This window comes from Aythya ferina, assembly GCF_964211825.1.
Source record: "Aythya ferina genome assembly, chromosome: Z".
NCBI lineage: Eukaryota > Metazoa > Chordata > Aves > Anseriformes > Anatidae > Aythya > Aythya ferina.
Window position 1 is genome coordinate 26,545,537 of NC_140299.1, and position 15,353 is coordinate 26,560,889.

A 15,353-nucleotide genomic window follows, 5' to 3' on the forward strand; every position below is an offset into this window, starting at 1 on the left:
CTAGTTAAGATGTTGCTACACTTTCCCAATGCATTGTTTAAAAGAAAAGGATCTAGGCCTAGCTATTTTTCTTCCCCTCCCATGGGCAACACAGGGGTTAACTGCCACCTTCTTCTAGCGACAAGTACCAAAACACACTGATCTTATAAAAAAACAGCCACATAGGAACAAGAAAAACTATTCCAACACAAGCAAAAAAATAAAAATAAAAAAATCTATGCAAGTTCCACCTTCCTCCCCAAATTCTTTTTTTTTTTCCTGTTGGAAAATCTAACTACAATACTGACTGTAAAGTTAGCATTCATGAAAATGATTTTCTTATTAGAAGGAAATGAACATTTTTCTCCATTTTCTTCATTTTTCTCCTTGAGCTGCTGTTGTGTCCCTGGGGCTATGTGGGTGCCTCTTGCCTGGGGGGTGCTCAGGGCTGCAGCCGAGGAAAGGGCTGCACCTGAGTGTAAGGGATGGCATGTGCCCAAGTCCCTCCTCGGGAAAAACAGGTGTGCCTTCTTCCTTCTGCCATCTACAAATCAAAGAGAAAAGAGAGCATGAGCCTGCATGCTGAGGCCAGTTCCAGCAGTCCTTCCACCTTGTCAAGGCTCTTGTCCCATGGCCACTCTGGCAAGCATATAGCATCGTCCTTAAAAAATAGCGTATACACCTACCCAAAAATGCTTGTGATGCTCATGAGGTGGAGGCCCAGCATCACACGGCCTCGCTGCGGAGCATCCAGCCCAGCCATGGGGACACAGCTGATAGAGGTGGGTAAAGAGCTTCCCAGCAGCTTGGCACCAGCAGTGAGTGGAGGGCTCCTGCTTCTTTCCCTTGTCTCCAAGTGCAAGGCCATTTCTAAAACCAGCAAATCTGGTATTTAGGTAAGGCTGATGTTTTGACACCGGCTGACAAAAGCCAGGAAACGAGCACTTTGCACTGACCCTGGGCACCTTGCTAACTCCACCGTGTTTGTTTTCACAACAGCCTGAGCAGACTGAATTTAACTTATGAATTTCCTGGCTTTTGTCAGTTTGCCTTACAGCCATAACCTGGTTTGAACGTATTTCTTTCTGTATTTAATATTAATGTTGGAAGTGCTATTTACAATAGCCATCTTCTAATGAATGGGAAACAATACAAAGCTTTTCTGGAGGGGGAACATAAAGTGTTTGAAATTGGTAACAGGCATGGGGGCTGTTGGCAAAGGATCACTTAAAGGTCTTTTTGTTTGTACTCATTAAGAGGTCAGTTTCACTAAAAAGAATAGCTTTTACCCTTTTAGATGCTCTTATCACAAAAAAAAAAAAAAAAAAAAAAAAGCGATTATATTACTTGCTGTCTTGCAGAAGCAGAAAGAAAATTATTTGTATCAAAGCAATTGTGAAGAATGTCTTGAAAGACCATTTGGAAATAAAGAGTACAGTTGTTAGAACATGTAAAGGAGACACTCTTGCTTGGTTCACTTTGATGAATCTGACCATAGCATCTCTTGATGTCTGTTTTTCCCCTATGTTTGAGGTCTGAATATAAAAGCTCGCAATCCCCTTGGCAGTTAACAGGAGACTCATTCTCACCTGAGTTGTGCAAAATTCATGCTTTCCTTGAAGCCAGTAACATTACTCACAGGAGATGATTGCCCAACACTGCATTATCACAGAACTCAAGCTTCATCTAGAACAACATTTTATATACAGTTGGTGAAACAGTCTCACTTCATTACTCATTCTAGAACCATTCTCTGTAGTTACAAATGTGGTTGTCTAGGAATTTGAAAAATTAAAGGGAGCAGGCAGAGAAAAATGTATGTGTCATCAGAAAAAGTCTGGACGAAGACAACTCGGAATGACTCTGAATTATGGTTTCTCAGAAAGAGCGCCGAATGCCACGGGTGCTGAGTCACTGGCACTGTGACCTTTCCCCGTGCTTCTGAACCAGGTCCTGGCATGCTATATCAAGTGCAGTGCATTCACCTCTGTATGATCTTTTTTCTCCTGTGATGCATCCATAGGGCATGTGTGTGTGTGTGTAAGAAGTGCTTCCTGTGCAGTTCTTCCATCTTGTGATTGAACTAGTATTTTTTTTTTTTTTTTTTTGACTTTATCTGTTTACAACTGGAGAAGAACCCTTCTGCCTTTTCTTTAGGTGGTTATAACGGAGATGCTTTGCAGAGAAGTGATTCTCTCCTCTCCTCCCAGTTAATACGAAGCTCTTGCCTAGAAAGCTTAGTGGAAGAGCCCCCTGCAGCTGGCTCAGTTTCCCAGTGCTAAGTGGCCTGCCTCAGCGCAGCCACGCAGCTCCCTGGACTTTCTTCTCAGGGCTTGTTTTGCGCTGCACAAATTCGAGTCATGTTTTCATCTGGCACAGATTATTTCACGATATTTTACAATATAGTGACTGTTAAGGCAGGACACAGATTGGTCGATGGAGCCTCATGTCTCTGCTTCTGTCACCTTATCGGTGCTTGCACACAGCAGCAGCTTGGCTTTATCCGGGCCCAGCGGTGTGGGGGGCACCATGCCGCAGGCCCCGTGCGAGGCAGCGCTGGGCCTGGGAGCTAGCTGGGCCAATTTCCCAAGGGATGGAGGGTTTTGTTCTCCGAAACAGTCATCCTGAGGCATTGTGGAAGCCTGGCGGGGCAGCGAGCTGACACAGGGCTTGACACTGCCTGGAGAGATTGTGCTTAGACCCTGGAGATAGAAATTGTCATTTGCTTGTTAGCCTCCTGCTGGCAGAAGCTCTATCCCCCTTTGTTTTGAGCTAAAGGTTCCCTTTCTCTCTCGCAGCTCTTAAAGGTTTCTCCATAAGAACAAAATCAGGGGTTGCTCCGCAGAAGAAAAGGGTTTTTGAACAATGGGTAGAGGTACAAAGGGGTGAATGACAGGCTTCGGCTGCCTGACAAGCAGCTGGAGTGAGGGGCCTTTGATTGTGCAAATAGAAATCATTGTGCTGGGTGTTTGCGGAGTTACTTATTCATTAGGTCTCTTTTCACTAAGTTAATGAACTTACACAGCCTGATCCTAGTTCTAATTTAGCTGGTGTCAGTCATAGTCCTGCGGAGTCTGGGACAGATCTCTGGATTTCTAAACTAACCCTGAGTGTTACTCAGGCCACTACATTTTACTTGCACACTGGCATTTGGCTGAGTTGAATGTCTTCCAGTGTTTCTACAGAAAGGTTTTTGGGCTTGACTTCAAAGCAGAGAGAGAGGAGGATCTACTCTTCCTCTGATAGCTTGTTGAAGTTAGTCCACATTTTTAGACATATCTTCTTTGAGAATATCTGGCTTCACCTTTTAGCTATTGTTTCTTGCAGTGCTTTTTCCAACCAACTAAAAAGTGCTTTAGTATCCGGCATTTCTCACACTGTGTTAGAACCTTTCACAATTGTATTTTTTTAACACATCTGTGATTCTTTCCCGCTTCTTCAGTTTTCCAATGTCCCTTTCAAACAGAGATAGCAGAATGCTGCACAATATTCTAGGGAATTACTACTGGCAGTGCTTCATATTCAAGGAAATTTTGTAAAATGTTATTTACTCACCCAAACAGGGTTTGTACATTCACAATTTACAATAGTATTAAATTAACCAGGATACTTAGATATCTCTGCACAAAAGGCTTGTTTGATTGCAAAGTACTGTTGATTTTGAACAGGAAAAAAAAAAAAACGCCTTATTAGTCTTTATTTTTTTTTTTTTATAGGGTTCAGGCATGTTTACCTAGGGTTTCTACTTCAAAATGTGTAGGTAGTGTGAAATTCGTGTCCAAACCAAGAGCCAAGAGTTGGAAAAGTTTTGAAGCAATCAAAAGTAATTGTTATGGGGTGAACATTCAACCAGGACCCTATAGACCTACTCATTACACAGTTTGCAGCTTCATCTCTCTGGGTCTGTCTTGTTTTCCTCTTGCAGTTGTTTTTATTTATTTATTTATTTATTTGACTTGTTCTGTGATTTTATGAAAAACCTATGTCATTCCTGGTATGCAGGGCATCCTAGTTAGTCAAGGATTATCTGGAATGGCAACATGGACATAAGAGGTCAGATCATGGGCTCCCTGAGGCTGAGCACAGGGCTATTGCATCTGGGAGCTGTGGGGCTGGATGCATCAGAAGGGTGTGTTGAGGAGAAGATGTGGGGTTCTGCTGCACTGGTCCCACTCCAGAATGGTACAAGAGGAGAAACTTGCTAGGGCGTCTTAGGCTTTGATGTGTGCACTGGGAAGTCTTACTAATCACACTGTCGTTGTTAAATTACTGTAATGATAAGTGTATAAGGAATACTTCCCCTATTTCCAACCATTACCATATTACTGAAAGGGTAATATGTTTCCAAAATAACATAAACTAAAATGAGAATAAAAATGTTCATCTGAGAACTGGACTGTCCAGGAGGAGACTGCATCCATCTGTATTCAAATTCAGCTTATATTTTTAAGTATTTCCAGTGTTAACAAGCCAACTGAGTTGTTGTACAAAAGCTGCTAGAAAATGATCATCAGAGCTGATGATAAGTTCATCATTCCATTTTCTTAATATTTCAAATATGGAGAAATACAACAAAATATTAATTTTGTAATTGGAGGAAACACAAAAATCCCTCTGCTGTCTTGACAACAATTGTCTCACCACTCTGTGTGTGAAGAGTCCTTAGTACTAGAAATATCCTAATGATAATTAAGTGTTTCAGCTCCAATACTTTGTAAAGTCAATTAATCCATTAAATGGCATATGTAGGTTTGGTCTCTGTGGTGTAATAGGGAAATTATTATAAAGTGTAGATGATAGAAGGGTATACATCTGATACAGTGTATACAAAACCAGTGCTGGACAGGGAAGGGTTAGTGAAAGCACATAATTGAGGTGGGAATGCTGCTCAGCTGCGGGCTAATTGAAATGGCTTCTGCTGGGAGGAACAGGTACTGAGAAGTGAAGGCAACTTGTGACTTACTACGGCCTTTCTGTGGCAATGTACTCATGGAGGAAGAGAATCTTTTTGGCTATACCTTGCGTGTTGATATTGTGAAATATTGATAGAACTCAAGCTGAGTGTTACAGGTGACTCAGCGTGAGAGCTACTTGTGTCTGGAAGGAGGAGGACTTTCTTCCTCTTTGTCTCCCTCACGGCTATGCACTTTCTGTCCTTGTTTTGTTTTTGTCCCTGAGAGTCAGTTTAGTCCACTCATCCTGTAGAACATTAACTTAGTCATCCCTCACCCACTCCAGAAAGAAAAAAACTAAACAGTTCTCCACTGGGTTAGCAATGTGAATCAGCTTGGGAGGGACTCAACAAAGTGCCAAGGAACTGGAAACTAGTGAACAAAAGCAGGAATGAGAGAAAGGAGGAGAAAGAAAGTGGGGTGACAGGCAGTTTGGAGTCTCACTATGCTCTAATACCTATTTGAGAGTCCTGATGAGTGCAGTATGATGAATACATGTGCTGAGCAAAAGAAGAGGGTCCAACTCTAATTTTAGTTGTGTTTTATTTCAGACATTGCCACTGAAGCTCTCAGCCGGAGATTTGCATCTGTAGACATGGTTGCTGGTGGCTGTGTGGGAGAAAAATTGAGGTAAGGTGACTAAAGATGTAGAATTACCGTGGGACTTTGTAGAGGCTGAACTTGTTGTGTATAGGTGCCTGAGTTCTCTTGCCAGATGCTTGATGTAGGTCTTAACTCTCCAAGAGATGAATTGATAGGTTCTGGTGAGGCCCTTGCATGTGACAGAAGCCTTCTTCTGTATAGAATGTTAACTTTGTTAAAAGTCCTACTATTCCTGTTATTTAAGTAGTAAATATAGCTGAATAACTTTTTCAAATATTTTAAAATGTGCATATAGGATCTCTTCAAATGACTAGGTTGGTAAATGGCACAATGAAATGTATAGAATGTACTGAAATATCTGGTGCTGAATATCAGCATCTACACTGTGCATTTTGTGTTGTCTATTTACATATCTACTACCTATCCATTTATCAACCATCTGTTTGTCTGTGTGTTTATATTACACATCTTAGAAGATCCACTCTGGTCCTGTGAGCTGAAAGCCCATTTTTGCTTAAACAGTACTAAGAGTGCTCTCAGATTGTAGGTTTTAGTTTAGTTTCATACAAAAGGGATCTCATGCTCTGAGACCACCTGAAGTACAAATCAAAATACTGTTGGTGTGGACTATCAGGAGATTTATTTCTGACATTGTGTCTATTGTCCACACTAAACTGTTAACATAACTTCCTGATGATGTTACTTTGGAAATTAACATCAGTAAATATAGTTAAAACTACTTTCTTTTTCTGATGCATTACACTGCATTGTTTTAAAGATGGTCAGGAGCCCTGTCTTCCAAGTATGTCAGTCATTGCTATGGAGGATTAACATTTGCTCCTGCAAAACTTCAGGCAACATTTGGGATTTGTTGTAGTACATGGTAACTGACAAAAGGTTGTTTATGAAAAGGTCTCCAGACTTGGCTCCCAAAAGATAGGCTGCACTGAGTGGAGGCAAGATGCAGTCTAAATATAAGGAACAGAAATAGAGCCCTGATGGAACTTCTCTGAAGTCTTCAGCAAATTTGGTGAATTGTCTTAAGAATCTAGATCAACTGCCTTTTGCTGAGCAATATTTTATAGTGATATAATTACACAATTCTTGCTGAAATACAGTGGGAGGTTCTGCCATGATTTGGATCACATTGTGAGCTGGCTAATATACCAGGAGTCAGAAGGGATCTGCTGGTCAAGGAGTTTCAGTAGAAGAACCCTATTTATTTTCAATAAAAGCAAATATTGCTTTTCTTTTTGAGGTCATCAAGAAAGGAAAAGAAGGGATCACACAAGCCTTTATGAAGTTACTACAGTCTTTATGTAGGCTGCTCATTCTTGGTTATAGCTCTCTGGACTTTACTACATGTACAACAGATACATCTGGATCATTAATTTCAATGTGATCATTAATGTATTTTTGGTCTAAAAGAGCAGCACAAGAATACATCGATATAATCTGCCTATCGTCTAGTACAAATGGTTAGCTTTTTGTGTGTCTTTTTTTTTTTTTTCTTCCTGTTGTTTCTTTGTTTTGTAGTGTGACATGCTATTGATGTCTTCAGGCTATCTCATAAATACATCATCATTGGCATTAGTGCAACTAGCTGAGTTTCATTTTGTTATTTTCTATTCTAATTTTAAGTGTTACACTGTTTTCTCTCCCCTTGGGCTGACATTAATCACTTCAGGAAACACTTTGCTCTGTAGCCTGAGGCCCTCCGTATTGCAAGTGTTTAGCCAGTAGTGATCTGATAAGCTTAGTGCTGAAAGTACTCAGTGAAAAGAGATTTCATTTATCTTGACTATTGGCTAACAAACCGTTAAGATTTCTTTCCTTTTAAATACATAATTTCTATACAGTTTAAATAACATATAGAACAAATATTCAGACCAAAAATGTGAGAAGATACACTTAAATGAAATGCATTACTGAAGTCTTTTCTTTTTTTTTCTTTCTTGCAAAATGCAAAGGAAATCTTGTATAATTAGATTATAATGTTTGCATCATACTATCCAGGTTTCATATCAAATCATCCAAACTGTGTATTAATACACAATTTCTTTAGCTTGACTTTCTATGCAGCAGTATACATTTAGAACTAAACTTAAGTGTCAGTTATGATATCAAAGTATGGGGACAAAGGTATAAAAAAAGATGAATGGCTAGAATTCAAGCATTGCTTTGATTCAAGTAAAACCAACGAGACCCAAGGAAAGTTGAAGTGGAAAGCTGATTACAAAAGAACTGAAAATCACAGGTAGCCTTTGCCAACCTAACATATAAAAATGTGTGAATTTCCGTGAGTCCTGTTTTTTAAAGCTTTTGATGATTTGTGTTCCTAAACCTTGAAAGTATTTAAAATGCTCAGATTTTGAGACAGCGTGTTTTTATTTTATTTTATTTTATTTTATTTTATTTTATTTTATTTTATTTTATTTTATTTTATTTTATTTTATTTTATTTATTTATTTTTTAAGGATCTCCAAATCAAGCACCCAAAGCTTTGGTTCTGTTCATTCCAATGACCAACCTGTTTTTGTTATCGTTGTTGTTGTTCGGTTTGTTTTTTTGACTCACTTTTATGCTAAATGTACTCACTGGCAGATGCCTGACTCATTTCTGGAACCCTGTCCTTGCCCAACAGAGACCTTACTGGGTATGGGTAGAAGAGCTGTTGTGTGACTCAACATAGAGGAGTGGGGAACCCAGGAATGTAATCCTGCCTTAGTCAGAGGTGTTCCCATGAAGCCTAGTTTCATTAATTGACTAGACTGGTCTTTAAATGGGATTAATTACATGGACCTAACTTCTAAAGCTTGCTGAATGTGAGAAGTAATAAGGTGGGTTATGGGAAATGCATTGGTGGGCAGTGGTTTAGGATGTTTATGAACCTTTCTCTGGGCTACAAACTGTCTCTCATCTGAGAAGTTTTAACACATCACTGTGCAGCTCCTTTTATGTCTATTTGTCAATAAATGGGCTGGCTTGCCTTTATTTTCAGCCTGCAGTCTGATGCCTCATATGTGTATCAGTAGGACAGTAAGAATCAAAGAATCATACTAATTGTGGAATTGGCAACTATGTAGGTGAAAATCATGAAAATACAAATGTGAGGCACAAAATACAGCTCACGGTGTACTTTCAAAATAAAAGCTTGAGTTCTGTGGAAAGGAAGAATTTGATAGAGCTTGGATTTCTATGTTAACAGGGTTCCAGATCTTGACAAATTCATTCACTGGAAATTTATTCAGAAAAGCAACTGAATAATGAGGCCATCTCATTAAGTCAGGCATAAATCAAGGAATCAAGGTGTGCTAGTAGGCGTCCTTATTTTTTTATTATTGTTTTTTTTCCTGTAATGTTAAACCTCAGGGTTCATCAGATTTAACTTATTTTATTGTACATGTTCCCTGTGGTGTCCTATTCTCAACTTGTATTGTAGCATTTTACTAGCAGCGGTGCAATTAGCATTCACTTCCTGTGTTGACTGTAGTCATTTATAAGCTGTGAATCAAGAGGAACCTTAACTAAATAGCATCATAAATCTGACCATCACATTCTCATTTAGCCTTTTGGTGGTAGGCTTCAGTGCTGGTTGCAACAGGTGTTGACAAGCTACAGCTCAGTCCTCTGATGACAGTCAGTGAACGAAGTAGGACCTATAATGTGTGTGCTGATGTAGTACGTTACATTAGAGAGAAGAGGAGAAAACTGAAAGAGTCTGTTGGGATTTTCTGAGTGAAATAACTTACTTGGGAAAAGGAACCTTCTAATTAGTGGTACATTGTCATTCTGTTTCAGTTTTAATTCTGCAATTGCTTTTGATGTTAGGCATAGACAACTTAGAAGAGGTGTGAGAATCTTCTTATTTATGGATCTCTGCTTCTAGTTTCTTCTGCATTAAGATGTGTGGCTATAAATTCCTGCTGTTTCTCAAAAGACGTACCTCTCTTCCTCATGCATGAGAAAATACAGCATTTAGAAAAACAGGTCCTATTCCCTAGCTGTACTTCTAAGTGTTACTGCAGTACAAACAAACAATACCACTGGGTGTACAGCTTACAAATCTTGCTCTCAGCTGGTCCAGCTGAGGGATTACTCACCTACTGATGCTGAAAGAGCTGTGCATTGCAGAGTTTTTATTAAAAGCTTTCTTCACTTTGTATAGCAGCCTCTGTGCAACTGGTTCATGATCTTGCAGAGCAGACAGCTGGCAGACAGTGTTTCATTGAGCTTTAATGGAGAAAATCCAAGTCTGAGGAAAATTAGCATAGTAGTCTCAAAAGTTTTAATGAGATAGAGTCTTTTTATGAGTTTAGTCTTATTAGGTTTAAAATTTATTTTACAAAAGAAAATAAAAAGAAAATACTCAACAGGCTGGAAAACAAAACAAAACAAAAACAAACTGTTGAGTAAAGCAGGCTGTAGTCTTGTTTTTGTCTAAACTCAAATATGCCATAGTTTAGGAAGTTATTTACTGGGGGTAAATGGCCACAATTCTAAATATCATGGAATATACATCCATCTCATTGATTTCTTTAAGAGACTAAAAATACATATTCCCCTAATATTTGATTTGAAGTAGGGGAAACTGATTTGCCACAAGTTGTCTATCACACAAGCTGCTAGTTCTAAACGGACAGACTACCATGACAAAACTTTGAAGATGAAGACCAATCTTGTTGCTGTAGAGAAAGTTGATTTTCTCAGGAGTGCCATGCTATGCTTTATTTTGTTCACTGTGTGAGAAAGACGTGAACAGATGGGTTGGAATATTTCTTAGTTCAGGGGCTTAGCTGGACTGTAGTGCAGTATAAATGCATTTTAGTATATTTTGAACAATTAGAAATCTTCTCAGCTTGCAAGTCAGTGGATACCAGGAATACACTCTGAATGACAATGGCTCCTGCATGTATTTGTTTCTAAGTTTAAAATCTGTAGTTTATCAATACAACTATTTCCAGCTGAGAAAACCACTCTTCAGTTTATGAAGTTTTATTGGCTAACACAGCCTGACAGTGTTGGAAGCCAGAGGTTGGCATGTCTCCCTGCGATGCACAGATGAGACACAGGCAGCAGAGGGTCAGTCTGTCTCAGAAAGGAAGATGCCAAAAATGTGGTGTGCATGAAATTGCTGGTCAGTAAAATGATGGGTGGGATGGGTTTATAGGGAATGTTTACGGAACAGCACACATGTAAATTGCAAGCCATCTTAATTTCCCTAATCTGTTTACATACTCTTGTAGAGCCCAGCTCAACTTGGTGTCAGCCAAAGGCAATGTGAGTGACACCTCCCAGAATTCTTCACCCTGGGAAGGATGTCTGTAAGCATCTTTTTAAGAGAGAGACTAGAACAACTTGTTGGAGCTCAAATGGCCTTTGTACGTAGTTCAGGTTGTCTTGGCTTTACTGAGATGCTGTCTTGCATAGCTTATACTTTTAACTGAAATATGTTCGTATTCTATAGGGATACATTTCATCTTGCTTTTCTGGGTTTTCTATTGGCATCTTAATTATCAAAGATTTCATAGGGAAAAGTCTCTTAAGTAGACATAAAATTCCTAATCAGCCTATTTTTATATTTCTGTAGGGTAGCATGATGCTCATTTTCCCCATGTAGCAGGTAAGAACACTAGGGTCAAAGGGTAAGTGATTTGCCCAGGGTCATCCACAGTGGTGTAATACGGTGAATACATGTTTTTCAAGTCCTAGACAGATCCACATATCACTGAACAGCCTTCACATTTACTGCTGCTTTTAGCGGCCAACAATAACTCAGCTCAGCTAGATTTCACCATGTTGAGTTTATAGTATAAACAAGAGAATACCTACTCTTTTTCATGCTCTGAACCTGTCCTTCTAATTCTTTAATCCTATTCACATTAGGCCCAATGGACAAGGTGCTAGAAACAGTTCTCAGAATCAGAAATTTGGCTATGGAAAGAGATCCTTCTATGCAATAGAGAAAATTGGAAGTGGTCATTGTGAACAGTGGAATAAGATATTTCTCTTCTCACTTTCCATGATACTCGTATTACATTATTTGGGGTATAAGCCAGGTACTCAGCTCTGTCATTTGGCCTACCTATGTATATTAGGTTGCATTTCACCTCTGTAGACAGTGCTATGACTTAATTCTATTATTTGTGTTATTACAGGTTGTTGTTTATAGTGAGCAGGCAAGAAACAACTTGGTTGTTGAATGTCTAATCACGAGTAAAAAATATTCTGGAAGGCCGTTGCCCACAGTGACAAATGAAGAGCTGGTTGCAGAATGCAAAAGTATAAAGGTTTTCTTTAATGAAGACTGCTTGGATTTTTAACAGTATGTTTCCATAATGCTACAGAACAGCTCTATGGTATTGCTGAATAGGAAAGGGAAAGGGAGAGGAGACAAAAGACACACAACCATCTGCTTTGTTTGAAACATTCAACTATCAAGCCAAACCATTGTCAGGGAAACCTGGTTGGGATGATGGCTCTCCTTTGAAAACTGAAGTTGGATGCAAAATTTGTATTCAGAAAGAGCTTTTTCAAAGTTGCCAGGTCCACTGTTTTACTACAGAAAATGCAAAAATTATATAGATAAGAGTTTGTCCAGATTTCAGGAAACTATAATATTTTGAATTACATGTATGTCAATATGCCAATAAGAAGCAGCAAGTTCCACAGAGGTTAGTTTTAGTAGAGCTATACTAATGTTTGGAATTTCATAACATTTTAGCTTATTAGCCATTGTTTGCCTGATATTTTTTGACTCTGGTTACATACTCCTCAAATTAAACAGCTTGAAAGAGAAAAATATAAAGTTCTCTTGAACAAGTTACTTAAAGGCACCTTAAGGGAGAGGGAAGAGGGAGTAGTCCTTTAAATCTTAAGTGATATATGAAAGTTTGGCAGTGCTAGATGGTATGGATGAGGTGCCAAACTTTTAACTCTTTTATATACTAAAGCTCTTCTCAAATCTTCCTAGGATAAGGTTGCTGAAATAATGGACTCTGATCTATATCCAGACTATGTGTAAACTTTGTTTGCAAATGACATGACATTGTGTACTGTATCCTTGGTGGAGATCCTCAATTTCTTAGCAGTCTGTTGGGGGACAACACTATGCTGCTGATGCTTGTCTGATTTAATGGTTGGCTTCTGGATAAGCAAACTTTGATGCAAAATAACTGTCGGGCTTCTACTTTGATTGAGGTCAGTGGTTCTTCTCACTTGGCGTTCAATATATGTCTTCTCTAGTCAACAAAAGTACAGTGATTGGGAGCTCACAGTCTGGTAGAAAAATTTAATAAAAATCATGCTTCAGAGACCCTGATTTCTTGCTAATTTTGAAGATAAAATCCACTTCCAGTTGCAGAGAACAGAGCACTGTTTGCTATCAATGCAGACATTTATATGTTCCAGTTAGGATGTTTGCCTGGGTGTTGTGAAAGTCCTCATTAAATTCTTGGCTGAGGGTGGTGTCTTCTTTAATGAGCTGAGTCTGCTCAGACTGTCTAGACCAAGACTATTTCCATAGGATGGCATGATGTTGTGCTTTGATCAGTATTCATAGTGTCACTTCTTTTTAATATGGCACAAATTTAAATGTGTTTCTATTGCATCAGTGTACCACAAAGCATGTATGTATTATGAGTCCCTTCCCACTGTCTTTGCTTATGTGTGCAGCATAATTCAACAGGTCATACCATGATCCTTGAAACAAATGAAGCCTGATTTCTCAAAGGATTTGTGCTGTGTATGCCCTAAATGCTACTTACCTTCTCTTTGTATCACCTCAGCTTCTTTCCATGGCCTTGATGTTACACTCTGCCACCCCATTCCCTGACCCTGGTGCCTTCCCAGGTACCCTCATGGTTGTCTGTACAAGTACTGGTATATTTCACTGCTGATTGAAGCTGGGCATGTGCAGATTAGCTGGCCATAACTCTTACAATTCTCAGGCAATTGGCTGAAGCTTCTCAGGGCAGAAGAGGGAAGGATAGCTTTAATTCATCCCCTCAAATGGTGATTTAATCAGTCTTCTATCCAAACATGAATTCTTGCAACTATGACAGTAGGCATAAGGTAATGACTGTGTTCTCCCAGAATTGCAGGCACTCTTTGTGTGTATCTGTGTGTTTTTGGTATAATCCATAGCATGCTCTGAACTGGAGAACTTTTAAGTTAATTCTGAAGATTCAGAATTACCCCTGGTAAAGTGACTGGCATTCACCTAGCAAAGGTGCTGCCTAACCCTGGAGGTGCTTGAAGATCAGACTTGACTGAGAAGCCAAAATTTGACAAGAAGAGACCTGAAGCAGAAAGGCCTGTGGCTTCTGCAGCTGCTCCTTTTCTCTGGAGTTTCTGGCTCATTCTTCTCTTTTCAGTCTTTCCCCAAGGTGATAATTTTGTGCAGCAGATTGAATCCCTGCCCTGCCCTGAATGGAATCTGCCTATGTCTATTGGGCTGAACTCCAGCAACTCACAGTTGAAATCAAGGTAAATATCAACAGAAAATATGGTTTCACACTTAGCCTGGGCAGCTGAGTCCCACCTGTGTATGCAATGTGCAGCTGTAACTGCAATAGAAATTGCAGTCATAACAGACCATCTGTGCTCATATCTGAGAGGTCTCTGATGGCTTCAATCAACCTTTCAGACCTCTAACAGAATTCTCACAGTGAATGCACATTGAAATCTGTTCTCAAGATCTCTTTTTTTTTTTTTTCCTCTCCTCACCTGCTAGATTGCACTGCCAGGATGCCCAGAGAAGCTGTGGATGCCCCATCCCATGAGGTGTTCAAGGCCAAGCTGGATGGGGCTTTGAGCAACCTGGTCTGGTGGGAGGTATCCCTGCCCATGGCCGGGGGGGAGGGTTGGAGCTGGATGGTCCTTAAGATCTCTTCCAACCCAAGCCATTCTGTGATTCTATGATGAACATCTACAAGGACAAAAACTGTGTGTTTACACTCTTGGACAGATATGATCTTCAGGGAGACAGGAACATAACCACTATCTACAGACTGTATTAAGATATTAGATTTTGTGACAAAATGTTTTTTCTGTACAGACTATAAGTCATGCTGGTTTTGACGTAGCTTTAAAATGTCTCGTAAGAGAAATTAGTGCCGTGTCCAAGTGTTTAAATGCATCAGAATATATCCTGCTTGAATTGAGGTTATTAAAAACAAAATGGGAAAAAGTCCTGGTGATGATTAAGCACTGGTGGCCAATCAGAAATTAGCATCATATAATTATAAGATTCCAGGAATTTGCATTCTAGAAAAAAAGTTAGTTAATTTTACAGACAGCATTTTCTTGTGTTCTTTAAGACAGTGACTTGGCAGTTATAAGGATAGAGAACCTGGTACAAATACAGTGTTCTCAAACCACTGCTTAGCTCATCAGTAGTATTCTCATAATTGCTGATGTCATTTCAAACTCATGCCACAGTTGTGTTTTTTTTTTTTTTTTAATTTTACAGGGCGTTCATATATCATACAAAATACCATACAATTTATAGCATGCTATTGTGTAAGACATAAGTGTAAGCATAACTAGAACTAATTGTTCTAATAATAAAAAAAGAAAATAATTTTCCATGTTATAAAAATGCCATTTTCTACTGCTGAATAAGATTTAAAGCCTTTAAGGTAGGAAACACTGAAACTTACTAGCACTTTTCCTGTGGAAGATATATTTTTTCTAAAAAAGCTGTTTAATTTTAAATGCTTAGTGTCTGTCTAGAATGACATACTTGTGCAGCAAGTCTGGTTTTTAAACACGGTGATTCGTAACACACTGAACAAAACTTCATAATTAATCTTTCAA

The 15,353-nt window shown here is 39.1% G+C and overlaps 1 long non-coding RNA gene across 1 annotated transcript; it reads left to right on the top strand.

The window, feature by feature from the left end:
* Window positions 1-5,282: 5,282 nt before the first annotated feature.
* Window positions 5,283-14,998, top strand: LOC311427530. Its single transcript, XR_014687403.1, has 3 exons — window positions 5,283-5,561; window positions 13,910-14,021; window positions 14,269-14,998. It is a non-coding gene; the product is annotated as an uncharacterized lncRNA (long non-coding RNA).
* Window positions 14,999-15,353: the final 355 nt, after the last annotated feature.